Source organism: Notamacropus eugenii, chromosome 2 (assembly GCF_028372415.1).
Source record: "Notamacropus eugenii isolate mMacEug1 chromosome 2, mMacEug1.pri_v2, whole genome shotgun sequence".
Classification (NCBI taxonomy): Eukaryota; Metazoa; Chordata; class Mammalia; order Diprotodontia; family Macropodidae; genus Notamacropus; species Notamacropus eugenii.
In genome coordinates, this window is record NC_092873.1 from 523019860 (window position 1) to 523027723 (window position 7864).

A 7864-nucleotide genomic window follows, 5' to 3' on the forward strand; every position below is an offset into this window, starting at 1 on the left:
TGTGACAAAAGTGTAGGGTGTAAGGTGTGTTCAGGGAGGACCAGTACCTTTGGTGTGATGGCCCCTTTCGGGGCTCTTTCAACCTTTGATATCCACCTGTTCCCCCTAACTCTCACCTGTGGCTCCAAGAAGCTGCAGCATGCGCAGCGGCCACACCTCGGTAAACCGTTTCGGCAGACAGGACAAACCAGGTTGAGGGGTTCTCAAACCTATTGGTGAGTTAGGGGGGTGTCTACCCCAAGCATGTGAAGACTTCCTCTGGTGGAATGGGCGGATGAGAACAGTTTGTTCCAACGGCCATGAAAGCAGATGAAGCAGGCGATGTGGAGCGCTTAGAGCTTGGTAAGACACCAAAGACACCAAGGTCATTCACTGCATCCTCAGCCATCGCCAGCTGTCTTGATTCTGTCCTGCCACTGGAGTATGACGACTCAGGAGGAGAGAATGAGACTGACAACTTCATGCAACTCTGCCTCACTTAAATCCAAATTATGCATGAATCAAAAGACATCACCCATACCATTTCACTATTATGCCTCAAAGTCCTGTGGTGACAGGCAAGTGATGAAGCAGCAGGTGCAGATACACTGGGAGCTGTAGTCACGATCCCACACACAGGCGGCCCAGGCCATAGGGTCATTCCTCACTGGAAACAGCAGTGGGACTTGTCAGCCCCCGGGTGTCTGAGCAGCCTTTTAAGTTTCGCACTGCTTACCTCCTGGTGTGGGGAAGAGGGCTAGAAAAGGTGCCTTAAACATTCCTACTTGCCCACTCTGGCCTGATTACCTCGGCAGGCAGGGAATCCCACTGTGAGGTCAAAACACCAAATGTACGAAAACATCTGGTGTGGAAAATAATAAATGCAAAAAGCAGCACACCGACTAGTCCAACAATGTGTCTTTAGTCAGCTTGGTGCTGACTATCTGATGACTGTGACTACTGACTTTAGTGGTACCTCAGCTTGGCTGAAGAGGTGACTTAGAATGGCCCAGACCGGGAGAATCTAATTGTTTGATTAAATAGGCCTCATTAATAATGTCTTGGTGTTGTCAGGGAGGTTAACGTACTGCAAAGGGCTGCTGCTGGGCCAGGCAGAAATCACCCACTTCCTTCTTTGTTGACCCCCATAAGTTTACCCAGACCCTGTGACTGGCAGGATGAACATTTACTAAAAAGCAAGAGAGTTGGGGAAGGGACGTGGAGGCCACAGGGGGTGGCAGGGCTAGCCACCCTGGAGCCTGCGTCCTACCAAAGAACTGCTGGGCTGGAGGCTGTGTCTCTGACAGCCTCCCCCAGGCCCAATTAAAACTAGACACCAAGATTTCTCCAGCCTCTTCTCTCTCCTCTTTGCTCCTCCCTCTCTCCTGGAGAACGTGTGATTTTCCCAAATTTTGTCTCCATTCCTCGAAAGCTGATTTATCGTTCAGTCTTACTTTGTCTTCTAGGGTGGCAATCATGACAAACATGATTAACTCTTGCTAATCCACATCTGTTATTTCTCATACTCAATGGTGAGGGTCCATAAGGGAACAGGAGGGTTCAGAGAAAGATTTACAATGGGGGCATTTAGCCAGAGAAGTTCTCTGGTTGGGGGCTTAGATTTATTTTTACAATAGCCAAAGGTAATACAAACAGGGCTCTCCTCACAGACAGTGAGTTAGCAGTCTTGCTTAGGGTGGAGGTGGAGGTGAGTGGGGGTGGCTGTAGCTAACTGGGCTGGTACTAGAGGCATATGGGGTGGGGGTGGGAGTCTAGGTCTTCAATATTTTTCTTCCCATTATCCCAAGTCCTGGTTTGAAAGAAAAACTCTTTATAGAGGAGAGGCACCAAGGAAGTGCCTGGAAAGACACTTAGAGGGAGGGGCTGAGTGAGGAACTGTCCAGACCCTATAAAGAGGGTGGGAGAGGTAGTAGGAAAGAGAGCTCTGAGCACCCTGCTCACCACCTCTGGATCATTACTAGAATGATAATAGCCCACATTCATATAGCACTTTAAGGTTGGTAAACCTGCCCACGGTCACTCAGGCACCAAGGGTGAGAAGTAGGCATCCGCACAGGTCTCTCCCCTCACTCTATCTTCATCATGTTCTTGTTACATTGACTGCAAGTGAGAGCTTAGAAGTTCCACTGGACGTTGATGTCCATTGACAAATGTGCAGGGAGAGGAAACAGCAACTCCTGTTTCTCTCCAGCTGTAAGGTCTGCAAAGGGCTTTCCTCCCTATCACCCCGTGAAGTATGCTTTGCAAGAGGTATTTTGCTCTAATTTCCATTTTACGGATAAAGAAACTAAGGAGATTAGGAGAGATGAGTAACTTGCCCATGGGTAGTCCACTGAAGAAGTGACAAGTCCAGATATGAACACACACCTCTGGAGGCTGAGTCCAGGACTTCTCCTCCTTTCCCTCCCCCTTCCACACTTCTCTCTTTCCTTCCCCTTCCTTTTTCTCTATTTGCTGCTTCTGCCAAGGACAATGCTGTTGCTGAAGAGGCAGTTCTGAAAAACTCTTGTGGTCCAAAGGGAATCCTATTGTAAATGAAAGCTGGCGTTTACATAGTGAGGCAGGTTTCCAAAACACTTCACATTTGTTACTTATTAGACTCACTGGAGCCCACAGAGGATCGGTCAGTCTGGTAAGCATTCAAAGGTGGAAGGGACTTTGGATATAACCCAGTTCCCTCTGCTTGTTGCCCAAGAAAGAAATCACCATGGCAGAATTCAATCCCAGGACTTCTGCCTCCAACTCCAAGGTAATTTCTACTCTTTCACTCTGTTTTTTTTTTCTAAAGCAGAACTGTCACTCCCTCCTTTCCACTACATCTCCACAGCTGAGTGGAGAGAACATTGGGTTTGTAGAGTTGTAGGAACATGGGTTCAAGTCCAAGCTAACTGTGAGACCCTGAGTGGGTTACTTTTCTCTCTGAGGCTTGGCTTCATCATACACAAAATGGGGACAATAATATTGGCCCTACCTAGCTCATAGGCTTATCATGAAGCCCAACTCCTAGTGTGAAAATTCTCTTCACTGATGCAGAGACCACTCCTCCATAACATATACGCTCAGGTAATTCTCTAAAGCAAAAAAGAGGTCACCTGAGTCAGAAGTAGGATTTGAACCTGCTTGACTCTAGGGTAGATCTATCCATTATGTCAGAACTCTGGACAATAGCGATCATCATCATTATTTATTGCTACATGGGCAAATATATCACCATCCCTTTTAAAATCTCTCCTTGGCTCACTCTCCCAACCTCTCAGCAAGGCAGTTAAGGTCCCCAGAGTGTGCTTGGGTCCTGTTCCCCTCCAGAGATACAGGGGCAATCAGGAAGGGTTGGGGAGAGGATTTCTAGTACTCCTAGTACAGAAACTTCCATCCCATGTCTCTCTCCCCGTTTCTCCCCTCCCCGCCAATGCAATTAACTTTTCCCCACGATCAATTTACCAATTAACATCAATTAGCTTTTACAGCCCCTGGCTGGAAAAGGTCATTGCACATGGTTAGTGCATTTCTTTTCTCGTTCCAAAGAAGGAGACTATAAAATTATCACTGTCCTCAGAGAGACTGGAAATTCCTCACCTCCACCTAAAGGGGCAAAAGATCGGTTCTCAAATCTGTTTCTTCCGCTTTATCTCCCTAGTCAGACGTGACCAAACATCGCTCCTGAGACATGGACGTATCTAACCCAGACGGCCACATCGGCAGTTCAAAACAATGAGAGTTCCCAAGTGCTGACTGGAAATTTCTGCAAGCAAGCCCTTCTTAGTCCCTGTTGCTCCTCCATTAGAAAGTAAGTTCCTTGAGGTCAGGGACCATCTTCCTTTTTGCTTTTGTTTATCATGGATGCCTGACAGATTCAGAACGCTTAATAAATGTTTCTTGACTTGCCTTGATATTTCATTTTCAGAGTTCTTCACTGGTTCTGTGCCGTAGCCTGCTCACATCCACTATGTACCTATCCACTGCTCTCTGAAAGGTGACCATTTCTGAGTTCTTTGAGGACAGTAGATTTCTAGATCTTGAAAAAATAATGATAATAGTTGAGATTTATGTATCACTACTAAATGACTTGCAGAGGGAACAGATATATACTCAGATCCTAAATTCTTTTTGCATCTTCTTAAAATGTTAACAGAATTTTAAATGTGTCCGGACAGGACTACTCTCTAACCTGTGAATCACTGGAGTCTCACAAAGCTGTCAAGAGACAGGAGTGCCAGGAATTGGGGCAATTAATCAGCTTCAGAGTGAGGAATGACTACGTGCTGGAGTAAAGGCACATGTTACATATATAAATCACAAGTGGGAGGAAGAGGGGAAAGGTGAATTACAAACAATTATTTTTAGGGCTTCTGCAGTTTTCCTGAGTCCACAATATAGTTGTTCTGGAGTCCTATGGGAACTGTATTATACCGTCTTTGGGAGTCATTATTTGGTGGGTCACAGGACCAGAGTTCTGTGATGGGAACAGGTTCTACAATCTTTGATTGATTCACTTAATGTGCACAGGCACAGGAATGCAGTGATCGGGAAAGTGTTGTCAAGGATTTGATTGATCAATTTAAGCTTCGTTGTAAACTTCTGACTCCCAAGCCAGAAGAGGAAGCTCAGGGAAATCTAAATTTTTAGTATATTCATTACACATATCATATCGATTAATATGAAAATCATATATCCCCTCAAAAACAAATGAGCTGTTTTATGCATTAATTTGCCTGGCCCTAAGCACTCTTCTCAACCCTTTAATTAGGTTATTGACTGAATCAATCCTTAGTTCACACACCTGGGTTAAACTCTTGGATCTGGACTTTAAAATGGGGAGGAGAAAAGATGAGTAAAATGGTATAGCAGAGGAGAAGGGATAAATTTAGACACTGAGTGAAATAAGGACATTGTGAAGACTTCTCATAATAAAATATGAATATTGTATTTTCTAAATAAAATTTCTTGTCCATAAGGCCTCTCTCTCTGGATGCCTGATTTCCAGGAATCCAGGGTTGGTGGGCAGTTAGGTCCCTTTCCCTCTCTTCTCTCTCTGAGAGTGCTACCTGAGCACTGGTATTTTTACCAAATAAGGATATAGTGAACTGTAGCCGAAACTTGGAAGTTAATCAAATCTCTCTGTGTTTGATACTATGGCCACATCAGCTAATCTCCCTCTTCTCCCCGCCTCCTTTTTACTTTAGTTGTACAATAGCCACTTCAGCAGTAAGGAAATGTGTTTGGATAGGTGGATCCTGGTTACCTGATTTCCCAGGTCTGGTCTAGTTTTTCCGCACTTAGACTGTGAGCCCACCTCCCAGTCAATGGAGAGGTGGGATAGTGGGGCGTGGGATTCTCTGTGTTAGGATACATGATGGTGTTTTGTCCTCTGTAAGATGCGTCCTTCCATTAACCCCATCCTGATGGAGGGACACCCCCTTCTCGCAAGAATTGAATAAAACACTTTCTGTTCTTACCTCGAGAAGCCTGTTAATTTATTTAAAATTTTGGGCAGAGGTCTTGTAACCCACACAGAACTGAAGAGATTTACATAAAAAGTGCAAAGGGGAAGTAGAAACTAGTGAAATAGGGCTGGGAGGCAAAGAGGAGGGAGGTTATACATAGACTCAGAGAAGGATCCCTAAAGCAGAAGCAGATGCGTAAACAAGCCCTTTCCAAAAAATCATGTGGCACCAGACTCAGCAGCAGACAGAGACAGGAGCAGAGATCCTGGATATGTGGAGTAATCCTTGGACAGACACCTGGACCCACAGAAAAACTTCTGGTGTGAGCAGGGAAGTTTCTCTGCCAAGCAGAAACCTGAGTCAGAGAGCAGTAAGGGATGATGGGGAGGAGTAAAGCCAAACCTGTAACTCCCTCATATTGTGAGCTATGTGTAGATCTAGGGAGGGGATTTAGCTCCCTCAAATCCTTGGTAGTGCTCCGAGTCCGGAGAACTACTGCAAGTCCCTAGGAGAGGTGAATTCTGCTGAGAAAGGAGCTGTTTTGATATTTAAGGACTATCGTGGTGATTCTCTCCTTTCTTTTTTGGCTGGCTTCTCTAAGCATGTCGTATTAGCCTGAGTGCTTTCATGGGAGCAAGAATCTCATTTCTTGTACATTGGAATCGAAGACCTGAGTCAAATTCTGCTGCTTCCTGGATAAACACTGGATGGGGGTAAGTGAGCCGATTTTTATATTTATATTATATAAGGAAGGAAGATGTATAACTTTGTCTCTATAAACAGATTTTCTGGGTCACAAAAAAATACTATATTTGGTCCTCAAAACAACTTTGTGGGTTGATAGCACAAATATTAGTGTCCCCATTTGACAGATGAGAAACTGAGGCTCAAACAGATTAAATGACTTTCCCATGATCTCTCTGCTCATAAGGGTTAGCAGTAAGATTTAAATCCAGGTCTTTAGAGACACCAAGTCTGGCATTCTTTTGTCTTCTCCCATAGTTCCCAACCTTTTCAAGCCTGAGAACCTGTTTTTAAAAATAATAAATAAAATATATTATTTATTTATAAAATAAAAAAATTAATGCCTACTATGTGCTAAACATTTTACAATTGTTTTCTCGTTTGATTCTCATAACAACCATGGGACTGTGAGAAATGATGATTAATAGCCAATATTTTGGGGAGTTTCAGAGGCTCTCCCCTTCTAAACTCCTCATTTTAAAAGTTCAGTCCGGAGGACATTAACCCTCCAGATCTTGGTCTGACCCCACCCAGCCTTGCTAGGAATTTAATCTAGGGTGGGGAGGCCCATTGTGTTCTATTCAAACTTGGGTGGAGACAGATTCTTTTCTCCAGAGAACCCAAGTCTAGAAGTGCTCTGGTTTAGCTAGCGGTGGTCTGAGTAAAGATAATTTTCTCTGTCCAAGGGCTACATTTGTGGAAATTGTGCAAATAGAATGGGTGATGACTTCACTAACTATCTTGACCTGCTTGAGGTTCCTTACTATCTAGAGGAGGCTGAACTGACCTGGGAATCAGAATTGTTCAATCAGGAGGCAAACTAAGCATCCCTCAAGCTTGACATACCTGAAATTCACTTGCTAAACCCAGAAATCACTCCAAAGTATTATAATACTGATTATTAATAACCAATGTCTTGGGGAGGTTCAAGCCCCTTCCCCTTCTTCCACAGTCCTGATTTTAAGTTCAGTTTTTTTTTTTTAGAAGAACTTTCCTGATAATGAGATTACGTGGACTCACTTTATCCTGGTCAGACCCCACCTAAGCTTGCAAAGAATTTAATCTTTAAAGTGGGAAAGCCCATTGTACTTTCTACTCTAACTTGGGCAGAGATGGTTTCTTTCATCTAGATAATCCAGGTCTGGGAGTAGTCTGGGGTGGAGATATATCTCTGCTCCGAGGATCCCAAAGAGAGCTCATTTCTAACTGCAGCTCCCATGATATTTCTGTCTGCTTGGAGAGAAATAAGCACAACAAATGCACTACCTAATTTTGTGTCTTTCTTAGACCAAACTCTGGAGGTTGACACGTGATGATGGATGACATCAGCCTTTTTTCAGAAGGGCATATAAACCATGAAACTTGTCTAAGGAGATGACCAAAGGACCATCCTTTTATTAATAACCTCCTGGCTTTATTAATAAAATGATTAAATTACCCAGAAACTATGTCTCATGAATTTTTTTAAACATCACAGTTGGTAGGTGCTATTATTATTCTGATTTCACAGATGAGAAAACAGAAAAACAGAGAAGTGACTTGCAAAGGGAATTTTATTTTTATTAAAAAATTTGTCATTTCCATGGCTATCATTTGCTTTTTACACCACATTACCGAATGCATCTTTCTACCCTTCTCTCCCTTAGAGTGATTGTGACAAAAGGTAAAAAAGAAAA

General features: G+C 43.7%; 1 long non-coding RNA gene across 1 annotated transcript; it reads left to right on the plus strand.

Moving 5' to 3' along the window:
* Positions 1-2596: 2596 nt before the first annotated feature.
* Positions 2597-7633, plus strand: LOC140530263 (uncharacterized). Its single transcript, XR_011975880.1, has 4 exons — positions 2597-2749; positions 3638-3787; positions 6046-6157; positions 7476-7633. It is a non-coding gene; the product is annotated as an uncharacterized lncRNA (long non-coding RNA).
* The last annotated feature ends 231 nt before the right edge of the window (positions 7634-7864 follow it).